Consider the following 13268-nt stretch of genomic DNA (forward strand, 5'->3'; position numbering starts at 1 on the left):
GTGGCAGGAGAAATAGTCTCTGCTGCTTCCCCCATCTCCGATCTCAGGGAAGCCCTAAGCCCTCTTTTTAAAGAATTGACTTGATCAAATCAGGCTCATCCAGGATAATAGCCTTTCTGATGAACTCAAAGTCAAATCTAATTACACCTTCAAAGATCCCTTTGCTTTTGCCACGTAACATAATCACAGGACTGCTATTCTGCAAGGTCCACAGGTTCTACTTACACTCAGGGGGAGAAGATTCTTTGCGTGGAAGTCATTGTTGCATAACACACCCTTCACCACCATCATTTCCTATTGCTGCTGTCACACGTTGCCACAATGCAGTAGTTTAAAACAGAAATTTGTTTGCTTACAGTTCTACAGGCCAGAAGCTGAAATGAGTCTTACGTGGCTGAAATCAAGATGTGAGCAGGGCTGATTCCCTTTGGAGGCTCCAGAGGAGAATCTGTTTCTTGCATTGTCCAGCTTCAGGTAGATACCAGCATTCCTTGGCTTGTGGCTTGTTGCTTGTGGCTCCATCATGGCAATGTCATTGTCAATATTAATGCCTTTTCCTCTTCTATTCTTCTGATCTCCTGCCTCCCTCTTATAATGACCCCTGTGGTGATACTGGATGACATTCTGGTGATAATCTAGGATAATTTTCCCACCATGAAGTCCATAACTTAATCACTCCTATGAAGTTCAGTTTGCCTCGTAAGGTAATATTCACAGGTTCTTAGGCATGGTAATGCTGGGGGACCATTAGCCTACCATACCTCCCCTTCCAACCATACTTATAAGTCCATGTTTTAATGCCTTATGTTATCTTTAGTTTTCCATGCTTATTTTACGTACACACATGCACGCGTGCGCATATATTTTCATATACACCTTCATGTACTAGAAGGTTTGGGTGGTCGTTTAATGGAAATCGTTTGTGTTATATACCATTTTCTTAATTTTTCTTTTCCCTTCAAAACCTCATGAAAATCCCTACATGTTATCTGATTTAGCTGTAATTTACTTTTTTTCGATTTGCAGTATAACTTCCCACACAACGGTTTTTCTATCCATGATTCAACCATTCTTTTAATGATAGTTGCTCCTTCTGTTTCCAGTTGTATTTTAATTGTTTTTGATTTTGTCATATACACAATCTTCAGTAAACATCCTTGTACATAGATATTTTCACATCCTCATTCCGTTATTGCCTCAGATAGGCGCCCAGGAGTGGAACTACTAAATAAAGACTATTTGTATTTATTATTTTAGTACATGCTGCCAGATTGATTTTCTGAAAGCCTGTAACCACTCACATTTTTACCACCAGTGTTTGAGTATCCTGTCCACTTCAACCCTGACAGCATGTATGATTAGTCTCTTTAACAGTTGCTAGTCTGATGCGTTACTTCAGATTTCCTACTTAACTAGTGTATAAACGGCTTTCCATTTGTGTTGTGTGTTCATAATTTGGATCTGCTCTTCTGTGAGTTGCTTCTTCTTAACATTTTCCCACCTAGCTGTTTGATTATTTCTTGTCAGTTTGTAAGAGCTCTGTGAATATCATTTTATTAGCTAAGGTAATGCCAGTTGTTGCAACACTCAAATTGTGGTTTAACACAAGAGAGGTTTATTGGCGATGGGATGGGGTGCTCTGATCCACAGCCATTCAGAGATGCAGGCTGATGAGGGCCCTGCCGTCTCCAGCAGTGGTTTCCTAAGTCACCTTGCCTGTCCTGCAAGGACATAGAGGAGGAGAGAACGGCTCACACACGGGAGGCTAGGCGTGGAGGAGTGCTCTCACTTCTGCTCATGTCTCTTTGGCTGGTACCTAGGCGCCTGGCCATACCCTACAGGAAGGCTGAGAAATGTAGTGTACATGGAAGCCCGTGGGGGCGGAGTGAGGAGTGGGTTCCAAAGGGGCACCAAGAAATCTTTAGGGATGACGAATATTTCTTTACCTTGATTGTGGCGATGATCTCACAGGTATTATACACAGGGCAAGATGCATCAAACTGTGCATTTTAAACAAGTGCGGCTGATTAAGCCTCAATCGTACCTCAATAAATAAAGCTGTAAGAATATAATAGAGGATAAAATATGTCCCTTGAAGAAAGGGAATCAGTTTTGTGAACAGCCAGCCAGTCTCTCTTATAGTTACATGTACTTATGAATATTTTCTAAATTTCCCATTTTTACTCAAACAGATCTTTTGGGGTGGGGGAAGTATCAAGAAGGTCTTGACAAGTGTCAAGAAGTGTCAAGAAGATAGCTTGGTCAAGAAGGTCTCCCTTGCCCTTAGATTATACTTCCAATTTTTTAGATTGTCTTACAAGATTCTTTTTTTTAATGGCTATTTATTTTTGAGAGAGAGACACAGGGAGAGGGACAGAACCCAAGCAGGGGACAGGCAGAGAAGAAGGGAAACACAGAATCCAAAGTAGGCTCAAGGCTCTGAGCTGTCCACGCAGAGCCTGTGGCGGGGCTCGAACTCACAAACCGTGAGATCGTGACCTGAGCCAAAGTCGGACCCTTAACCTACNTCTTGCTGGTTGGATAAATTTCCTGCTCAGTCCCTTTTATTTTCCTGTGTTAATATGGGAATTCTAATATTCATTTATATCCTGTTAACAGGCACCTTCTCTACTCCGGTGCCCAGGATAAGACATCTTCTCTGCTCTCTGAAAACAAGCTACCAATTATCCCCACAGGATAAACTCCAAAATAGTTCTGAATGCACATGTGACCTCCTCTCCCCTCTGTCTTCCCCAGATGAGACCTTGGCAGTGCTAGTACTTGCCCTCCCCCACTCCAGTGTCCAGGACTTGCTGAGCTCATTCAGCGTTTTCCGTTACAATAAGAAAATGGCCTTTTTGCATCATGCTGCTTCTGTTCTAAAACCTCCTGTTTAACACTCAAATCACATATTCCCAGAGAATGTTTCATTATGTTAATCGCCAGTATTTATTGAATACTTGCTATATGTCAGGCACAGTTTAAGAAGCTGACTTATACTAGATCACTTAACTTTTACACCTTTATAAGGCAGGTACTATCATTATCCCTGCTTTACAGATGAAGAAACTGAGGCATAGAAAAAAATAAAGAATAATTTCACACAGCCGGAAAGGGGTAGAGCCAAAGATTCAAACCCAAAGGGTCATCCTGAGAGTTTATGCCTGTGGTCCAGGCACCAGCAGCAAAAGCATCACCTGGGAATTTGTTAGAAATGCAGAATCTCCAATCTCCCCGCAGACCTGCTGAACTGGAATCTGCATTTTAACATGATCCTCAGGTGATTTACATTAAAGTTAAGAAATGCTGTTCTCTGCCATAGTGGGAGTCAGTGAATTACATGGGATCTATATGCTCTGAATTCTGGCATGTCCATAAACACCGTCACCCACCTAGTTAAGTGAATGAGAACTTGACGAGAGGATTCTTGAACTGCTGTTTTGCATCCTAATTGTCTATGCAGCCAATGAGGGGTACTATGGGAGCTTATTCTTTTTCTTTTGTAGATATCTTTTTTTTTCTGTTCTAGAAACATATAAAATTTGTTTTAATCCTTAGAATTCAGGAATTTTAGCAGGATATGCCTAAATGTGTATGTTTTCTCATTAATCATTGCTGGAACTTGGTGAGCCCTTTCAATTTGCAGACTCAGATTTTCATTCATTGGAGGGAAATGTTCTTCTAATTTGTTTAATTATTGCCTCTCCTCCATCTGTTCCTTTAGCTCCTCTGGAGCACCTATTATTATTATTTGCTAGTTAGGTGCCCTTGATACACCCTCCAAGTCTCTTACTCTTTCCTAACGGTTTTCCTCTCTATAATTTTTGCTCTGTGTTTCGAAATGACTCTACAGTTTGATTTGCCAGACCATCAGTAACTCTCCTCCAGCTTGTCTAGCAGAGTGTGTGGATGGGAAATCATGTTTTTAGCCCCAGAAAGTCTGTGTATGTAAGCACACGCACACACAATTTACTTGCATCTCCTTAAGTGTTCTTTCTTTGGTCAAATTTCCAGCTGTCTCTTCCAGAAGCTTGACTTTAGTGGATGTGTTCTGGTTGACCTGAGCGACTTTCTTCTCTCTGACGGCTAGACCACCTTGGAGGTGTGTCCGTTGCTCTTGTTCACTCTCTGAAGGTCCTGTCTGGTTGCTGGAGGGGTCTTCAGGGCAGCGCCTCTGCAAGTGGTGGAAAATGGAGCAGACTTTTCTCCTGTGAGGCTACAGTATAGAAGGCCCCTCATGGACCACCGGAGGAACTTTGTTTGCTCCCCAGAGTCCTACACTCTCCTAGCCTCCAGAGGAAAGAGGACTTTGCCTACTGGGTCAGTTTCCTTTGGGTCTCGGGAACCAAAGAAATGTGACACACTTATATATGACCAAAGTCACTGACCCCATTGGCCACAGACCTCTGAAGCCAAAGACTTTGCAGGATTCCTTGCTTTGCACAAAGCTCCCAGGGATGGAGATTGTGAGGAGAAAGGATTCTCCAGCTGGCTTCCCCTGTCCACAATATACAAAATTATCTTTGCTGGAATTTTTACAGAACCTAGAGTCTCCTAAACCTGTTTGTCTCAGGAGAGGCAGACAGATTGCAGTTAAGAGTAGAGAAGAAAGGAGCCACACCCTCTTCCTTCAGCTTCTCGTAATCCCGTTAGTGCTCATCTTTGCCACGTTGTTCATGGCAAAAATACTTGAAATAACCAACCAAAAGGAAAATGACTAAATAGACTACAGTACCTCCATACATAAAATGCTGTCTCTAAAGGGAGTATGTAAAATGATGCTCATGATGCATAGTACAAAGGGAGAAACAGAAGCTTTAGAATGTAATGAATTCTATTATCCCATTTTAGAAATACTCTCTATGTACGTATATACACTAAGATTTTTTTATTTCAGGTAACAAAAGTTTGTTTTGTTTAGATTGAGCAAAAGATAAAATTGTGTTTTAGATAAGTACTGACATAGTTAATAAATTGGTGGCTAATGTTGGACCATTTAGATTCAGGAATGAGAGGGGCGCCTGGGTGGCTCAGTCGGTTAAGCATCTGACTTCGGCTCAGGTCATGATCTCACAGTTCGTGGGTTCGAGCCCCACGTTGGGCTCTGTGCTGACATACAGCTCAGAGCCTGGAGTCTGTTTCAGATTCTGTGTCTCCCTCTCTCTCTGATCCTTCCCTGCTCACACTGTCTCTCTCTCTCTCAGAAATAAATAAAACATTAAAAAAAATAAGATTCAGGAATGAGAAAGAAATGAACAAGGGCTGCATCTTCTCCTCGGTATACAGATAGATCTCTTCTACCATTGAAGTGGCCCAGCTGCTAACTCCCAGACTCCCTGATATCCATGGCACATAAATAATGTCATCGTCTTGGCTTAGATCACATGTCCATTCTGGGATCAATCAGCCTGTCCATGAAGGGTAGAAAATGTGTAGAATATTCCACAGACCCACCTTTCCATATCTGGAGTCATTCTCAAAGAAAAGAACACTACTGGAAGCCTAGCAATCACCACACAAGGATTCCAAAATGTTTTATATACAGATGCACGCACACACACCCATTCAGGCACCCACACACATGCACGTGAGCACGTGCGTGCACACATACACATACACACACACACACTCACAGATCTAAATACCGATCATACTGTTACTTCTAAAAGATAGGGATGGATATGTGGAAGGGATGGGAATGGTAGACTTTTTCTCTTTTTCTTCAAATACTTTAGTATTCTTAGAATTTTACAGTGAACACTAAAAGTGAATGAAAGGAAAAAGGAAGGAAGGCAAGCAGACAGGTAGGCTCTCCAGCTCTCCACTTGGCTTAGGTTTCTCATAGTTTGAAAGCTGATTTCAAGAGATGGGAAACTGACTCTGCTGTTTTTTCTAAAGTCTAGATTTAAAAATTTCAGAAAGTCACCTCTACTGTATTCATGGGTTAAAGTCAGTGATAAAGACAGATTCAAGAGGAAGGCAAATAAGTTCCCCCCTTGAGGAGAGAAGCAGCATGCACATACAGGAGGGGAAGAGTTCATGGTGGCCATGTTTGTGGACCAGCCACCATGCCCGTACAACATAGTGAGACTCTGTAGACAGTCTATAAATACTCTACATCGGTGATGTCACAGTTTTGGTTTCAATTCATGATAAGAGTGTCTTGCCTCCTTATGTCCTAGAAAACATCCCACACCTTCAGATTACCAGCTAGCAAATACCTCTGAACAAATCTAGAAAAATTAATTTTGATTTATTTTCTTGACTATACAAATTATAAACATTTGCAATATAAGAGTTTTTTAATAGAATGAATAAAAGTGAGAGATCCTTTTAGCATCCATTTTCTCCTTATCCCATTATTTATCCCACAATCTGCCCACTACCTTTTAGAAAAAACTTCACAAATACTGTTTTTTTCCCATTTACATTATACCCAGATTCCCCTATTTTAAAAAATTTTTGTAATGTTTTATTTATTTCTGAGAGAGAGAGAGCATGAGCAGGGGAGGGTCAGAGAGAGTGGAGACACAGAATCTGAAACAGGCTCCAGGCTCTGAGCTGGGGCTCGAACCCACGAACCGTGAGATCATGACCTGAGCCGAAGTCGAATGCTTAACCGACTGAGCCACCCAGGCGCCCCCAGATTCCCCTATTGTTAACCTCTTATATTAGTATGGTACATTTGTTATAATTAATGAAACAATAGTAGTGTGATTATTAAAGTCTGTATTTTATTTTGTTTTCTTTAGATTTTTTTAATGTTTATTTATTTTTGAGAGAGAGAGAAAGAAAGCGAGCATGCACAGGCAAGTAGGGGAGGGGCAGAGAGAGAGGGGAACAGAGGATCTGAAGCAGGCTCCACTCTGACAGCGAGAGAGCCTGAGGGCTCCTGTGTTTCTGTAACATACCCCCACCAATGGTTGTATTTTGTTTCTTTGAGCGCTTCCTTACTTTCTGGTACTTCAGGAAGCTCCAGGCTCTTCTTGTGTATTTCCTGTCCCAGTCTTAGAATTACCTATTTTTCTGAGAAGCCATGATCCCTTTTATTAAAGAATGGTGTCAGAAACAAAGATTCTGATGATGAATATTCTTTTCTAAAGTGCAAAGAGAAGTTCCCCAACCTAATCTGGTTCATCCCAGGCTGAGCCAGTGCCACTTGCCAATGTTGGTTAGCTGACCCTCAGCCGCCTGGCTTCTCGCACATATAAAATTTATAGGAGCATCTCCTCACCCTTTCTTCCCATCCAATGTGTATTTTTAAAACTTCTATTTGAAGAAATGTTATTTTAAAAGTTTAGGAGGTTACCTGAGTATAGTGAATTAATATGTAACTTTTGAGGAGACCTAAGTAAGATAGCAGGAAGAAAATTGGGATTACAGAAACCATTTACACTTTCTGTCAAATACATCATCAGCCTGCTTCAGGTTTCCTAGAGAAAGCAGATACAAATCCGTCCTACACGGCTCCTATGATTGTGTGGGGCAGTTTGACCTTTACATTAACATACAGATCCCTAGAATTAATCTGTTAATAACACTTAAAAATGTTACATTGAAAGTTAACCTAATAAAACAAAATCAAGCAGGAAAAAGTCTAAAGAATAGTTCTTAAAACCATGAGGGATCTAACATTAGTTTAGAAGTAGAAGTTCTAGGAGCACCTGGGTGGCTCAAGTCAATTAAGCCTCCAATCCTTGGTTTCTGCCCAGCTCATGAGCTCACGGTTCATGGGTTCATGGCCTGCATAAGGCTCGGCACTGACACATGGAGCCTTCTTTGAATCCTTTCTCTCCCTTTCCGTCAGCCCCTCTCCCACTCAAGCTGTCTCTGTCTCTCTGAAAATTAATTAATTAATTAATTAAAAGAAAAGAGGGGTAACTGGGCGGCTCAGTTGGGTAAGCACCCATCTTTGGCTTAGGTCATGATCTCACCATTCCCCAGTTTGAGCCCCGCATTGGGCTCTGTGCTGACAGCTCAGAGCCTGGAGCCTGTTTTGGATTCTGTGTCTCCCAATGTCTCTCCCCCTCCCTGACTCACACTCTGTCTCCCTGTCTCTCAAAAATAAATAAACATTAAACAATTTTTATAGTCAATAAAAAGAAGTTCTAACGCAGTGGCCTGTGCCCATCATCACATATGCCTTGGGGCCTCACCATCTAACACCCATAGGATGCAGAGAACCTTAGGGGACTTTTCCTGCAAAACCACCATAGACCTGTCATTTCTTATGTCAGTCACCATGACCTGATCTCTTCCTCTTGCTCCTATCAGGCAAACAGCCTTGGCTCTCTTTCCAGCTGATCAGGCCTGTCCTGTCACCCTCTTGTTTATTGTCCAGGTGGTAGAATCATCTTGCTTATGATTTGCCACATGGTCTCTTTTCCTTATTTTGACATGCCCTCAATTTCAACTTCCTTCATGGAGCTTAAGCAGATGAAATACAATTAGGGAATATATTCCCAGCAAGACTGTCTCATATTTTTCCTTGATTCAAGTTATAAAGGAAAGAAGCACAAAATGAAAATAGTATATCCTATCCTCAGTGAAAATGGGTTTTCTATCTTTTTTTTTTTAATGTTTTATTTATTTCTAGGAGAGAGAGAGAGAGTGAGCAGGGGAGGGTCAGAGAGAGAGGGAGACACAGACTGAAACAGGCTCCAGGCTCTGAGCTGGCTGTCAGCACAGAGCCTGATGCGGGGCCCGAACCGACGAACCGCGAGATCATGACCTAAGCGAAAGTCGGACGCTTAACCGACTAAGCCACCCAGACGCCCCTGGGTTTTCTATCTTATCAGGATGTGAACAGGTGGGATCATGTGCATGAAGGAAATTAAATGGGCTTCTAAAGTCAGTAGAACTACATTTGAATCCTGACCCAACCATTGACTGACTGTGTGATCTTGGGCAAATTACATACCTCTCTGAAGCCAATTTTTCTTATCTATAAAATTAGAATAATAACATCCTATCTCACATATGGCTACAAAGTTGATTATGTAAGTCATATAATAAATGCTGGTTCCTTTTCCCTTCTCCTTTCTAAGAAATTCTGTGTGGGAGAAAATTTTTTGCAAGTTACCCAACCTTTGGTACTTCCCTACAGCCAAGTATTTCTCATCTGTAGTAAGAGTCACAGAAGGATAAAAAGTATCTGTTTTATGGCTGAGGAAACTTTGATCCCCAGAGTACAGTGACTTGACCAAGGTCAAGCCACCAAAGACTAGCATGCTATTCGAGAAGTCTTCCAGTTCATTTATGGAGTACTTGCTGAAAATCTATCATGTATCACATACCATGCTAGGCACCAGAAATAGAAAACTGGAAAAGGTATAGACTTTAGAATCTTCTAAGAGAGATGAACACATTCAGCAAACCATAATATGATGTGATGTGGGCTAATATCCCTCCTGTAGAGGAAATATAAGAGCGCAGGGCTGCATCCATACCAGAATATGAATGTGAAAATCAATTGAAACAGATGCTTCAAGTTGAATCATAACGGAAGAGAAGTGACTTTTTAGAGTTTCTCCTTACCCTAAGGCTTCATTCATTCATCTACTCTTTCATCCAATAGGCATTTATAGAAGACCCAATGTGTGTATGACATTGTGCATGGAACCACGGATGTAGAGATGAACACAGTCAGACTGCTGCCTCATAACTCAGGAATTAAAGAAATGTAAGTTGACAGCTTTCTGGCCCTTTGATATGTATACATGTTAAAGAAATCTTAGGAATAATCTAAGCTTAAATGTAATGTGTTAATGCAGGTACTTAAAGAAAGTACTACAATGAAAATTTTATTATTTCTAATGCACGTCCGCATCATTGCAGTTAATTTTCAAATCTCAAATCTTTTCTTTGACCCTGAAATAGAAAGGACAAAGTTAGCATACACACATACATATATATGTGTCTATATGTATATGTATCTATATATGTGTGCGTGTAATATAGGTTATAATATATATTTATATACATATAAATCATTTTTTCACCAACTTGTACTAACTCAACTAGTTCACCACTGTTAAAAGGCAATCAGAAAGTTATCAAATTGATGTTGTAACAAAATCAATATCTATTAATGGGTTTTCTGGTTTGTTTTTCCTTGCATCTTCTAAACCATTTTCTCTTAAAATAAGCCAACTTCCCAAATCCGAGGGTGTTAGTGTCAGCACATAACAGAACTGATGGACTAATCAATTTTTTGCTTTTTAACATTATCTACAAGGCTTAGGTCAACATTATTTATTCATTTTTATTTGGAACCAGCTTTGTGGAACTTCACTGAAGGGATGCAAGATACTATTTTATTTCTATAAATATCTGCTGGTAGTGGGTATAGGATACAGGACAGAAGTGCTGCTTTCAAAGATTTATAATGACCTCAATGACAATACTTTAAAGAAAGGAAGTGGAGAGAATAATAAATACTCTATGGATGCCTTTCCTCCAAGCCTTGTTAAGGTCTTTCTTCCCCAAAACATCTCCAGTCTAGCACCCAGTCAGAAAGAAGCAGCCGTGTTCTTTCTCATAAATTCCCTTTTGCAATATCAAGAGATCGGTGATGGATGGTAAAACTGTCAAAACAATTTATGGTAGAAAAAAACTCCTTTTTAGAGCACAATGTCTCCATACAGTACTTCTGCAGCCTAATCTGAAATTATCCATTCAAGTCATGATGCCTACCTAGAGAATATCACAGCACACTCTAAGCATGGATTTTAGACCATCCAATTTTGATATAGGAAATGGTGTTTGTTAGACATAATGTCTTTTGCAGGGAAGGTTGATCACAGGAAAATCTTTCTTAAGTAAACGCTCCAAAGAATGGCAAAAATCGATTGCCTTGTGAAAAAGGTCTTTCCCTAAAGGTCAAATCCACTTTCATGATTAAGTGCAGAGTTATTTATATAGAGTACCTCAGAAGTAGTGAGGTATGCCATATCTCCTTCCCTCCCTCCACCCTTTATTTATAATGACAAAGTCACATGTGAAATCTGTCCATCTTTCTTTTTTAATTTTATTTTTAAGTCATCTCTATACACAATGTGGGGCTCAAACTGACAACCCTGAGACCAAGAGCCATGTGCTCTATTGACTGAGCCATCCAGAGACCCCTGAAATCCGTCACTCTTGAGGCTTATTTATAAATGCAAAATAATAAAACTGCTTTCAGATCAAACTCTATCAGAGATACTAGCACTACTGCAACAGAAGCATGAGTTACATCTCACTTAACATACTAGTATCTCTTACATTCTGTTCACCTCAGCGCACTCTAATACAATAGTACTTCCTACTGTGAAAAAAAGAGAAAAGGTGACATTCATATTATTGTCTCTTTTTTCTTCTTGCATCTTGAACTCTCTTCTTACTCTTGCAGTTTCTGGCTCACATGCATTCCACTGAATATCCGGAGTAGATCAGAAAACAACTCCGTGAAATACAGGACTAGGAAATACTTCATTGAGATGTAGGTACCTTGAAGTACTCCACTAATCATAACTGTTATTATAATTCTTTCATTCGTATTAGGGTAACAGAAAAGGGTTGAAGTAGAATACAGTTGGCATCCTTCTGTGCCAGTGAACAGCATTTGGAAAGATTCATGCCTTACCCAGCAAGGCCTCCTACTCTGATTACTTATAAACCTATCTTTGAAGAGAAACTGCTGCCACAGATCATATGGTCTTTACAGCTTTGATTTTTTGGCTCCAAAACCAACAAGATGTTTTTTCTCATACTGAACCATCTCCTCGTGCATCATAGCAAGCCAGCGTGATATGCTCGCTACTATGCTTTTATGATGTGAGCATGCAGAGGGATTATTTTAATTCCATTCTCAGAACCCTTCCACCCCTGAAACAATTAACAGAGAGCAATTGCTCAATGACTTTCTGTTTCTTTCAAATGATCAGGTATTGTCAGATGCCTGGCTGGCTCAGTTGGAAGAGCATGCGATTCTTGATTTCCGGGTCAAGAGTTCAAGCCCCGTGTTGAGTGCAGAGATTACTTAAAAAAAATCAACAACAACTCAAATGATCAGATTGGAATTCAAGTCAGCTGACACACCTGCTCTGTGCCAGATGGTCCCATGGAGCCCTCTGAGCAGAGCGCAAGAACTTTCCCACCCCAAGCCTGGGGCTCCATCCCTCTTTGAAACCCCATTCCTATTGCCTCAGCCTGGAGCCCTGACTAAGCCTCTCTTCTGTGTCTTTGCACTCGAGGCCACATCTCCTCTGACACTTTCCAGAGAGACTAGTGTCTTCTCACCCACCTGAGACTTTAAATTCTGTGGGAAGAGTAACCTACCCAGGCTGTCACCAGGTCACTCAAGAGCTCCTAACAAACTTTGAGGCCCCCTCATTCCTCCTTTCAACACACCCCTGTACTCCTTGCTCAGTATGCATCTGTAATTTCTTCCAGTCATCTCTATTCTGTCCCTGCTCTGTACTTCTCCTTCACACTTCTTTCCTACCTCCCTCTGCAACCCTGTTCCAGTGGAAAAAAATTCCCCCAATCCCCCATATCCTCATGGCTTCCCTAAAGATTCCATTCCTTATCCTTGAGACTGACCTCATTTTAAAGGATATTACTTGTCCCTCAGGCTGTAGCCTGGCTAATGGAGGCCTCCTGTCCTACAAGTCCCCCAGAATCTCTACACCATTCACTTCCACCCTCAGGGAAGATGGGTTCACCCCATCCCTTTGAGACTCTTGCCATTTGCCTTTGACCCTATTTACTGGCTTCGCCAGCTACCTTATCGCTATCCCTCTCAATGAAAGATGCTCCACCCCAATAGTTTTATTTTATCATGATAGGTATTTTCTTGTTTTTAAGTTTAATTATTTATTTTGAGAGAGAAAGAGAAACAGAGAGGAAGGGAGAGGTGGAGAGAGAGAAAAAGAGAGAAACCAAGCAGGCTCTGCACTCTCAGCACAGAGCCCGATGCAGGGCTCAAACTCATGAACAGTGAGATCATGACCTGGGCCAAAATCGAGAATCAGACACTTAAATGGACTGAGCCACCCACATGCCCCTTAAGTGTAGTCTTAATCCCCATCATCTATTTCACCCCTCCCCTTACCCACCTCCCCTCTGGGAACCATCAGTTTGTTTTCTGTAGTTAAGAGTCTGTTTCTTGGTTTGTTTTTCTCTCTCTTTTCTTTGCTCATTTGTTTTGTTTCTTAAATTCCACACATGAGTGAGATTATATAGTATTTGTCTAGCTGACTTACTTCAATTAGCAGTATACTTTC

At 41.0% G+C, this 13268-nt stretch overlaps 1 long non-coding RNA gene across 1 annotated transcript in view; it reads left to right on the forward strand.

Annotated features, from left to right (window-relative positions):
• The first annotated feature begins 366 nt into the window (after positions 1-366).
• LOC144233109 (uncharacterized) overlaps positions 367-13268 on the forward strand; it is a 66673-nt gene continuing 53771 nt past the window's right edge. Inside the window, exons 1-2 of the long non-coding RNA XR_013335593.1 lie at positions 367-474; positions 9578-9682. This is a non-coding gene — a long non-coding RNA (uncharacterized LOC144233109). The remainder of the gene's footprint in view (positions 475-9577; positions 9683-13268) is intronic.

This window comes from Crocuta crocuta, unplaced genomic scaffold (genome assembly GCF_008692635.1).
Source record: "Crocuta crocuta isolate KB4526 unplaced genomic scaffold, BGI_CrCroc_1.0 scaffold54, whole genome shotgun sequence".
NCBI lineage: Eukaryota > Metazoa > Chordata > Mammalia > Carnivora > Hyaenidae > Crocuta > Crocuta crocuta.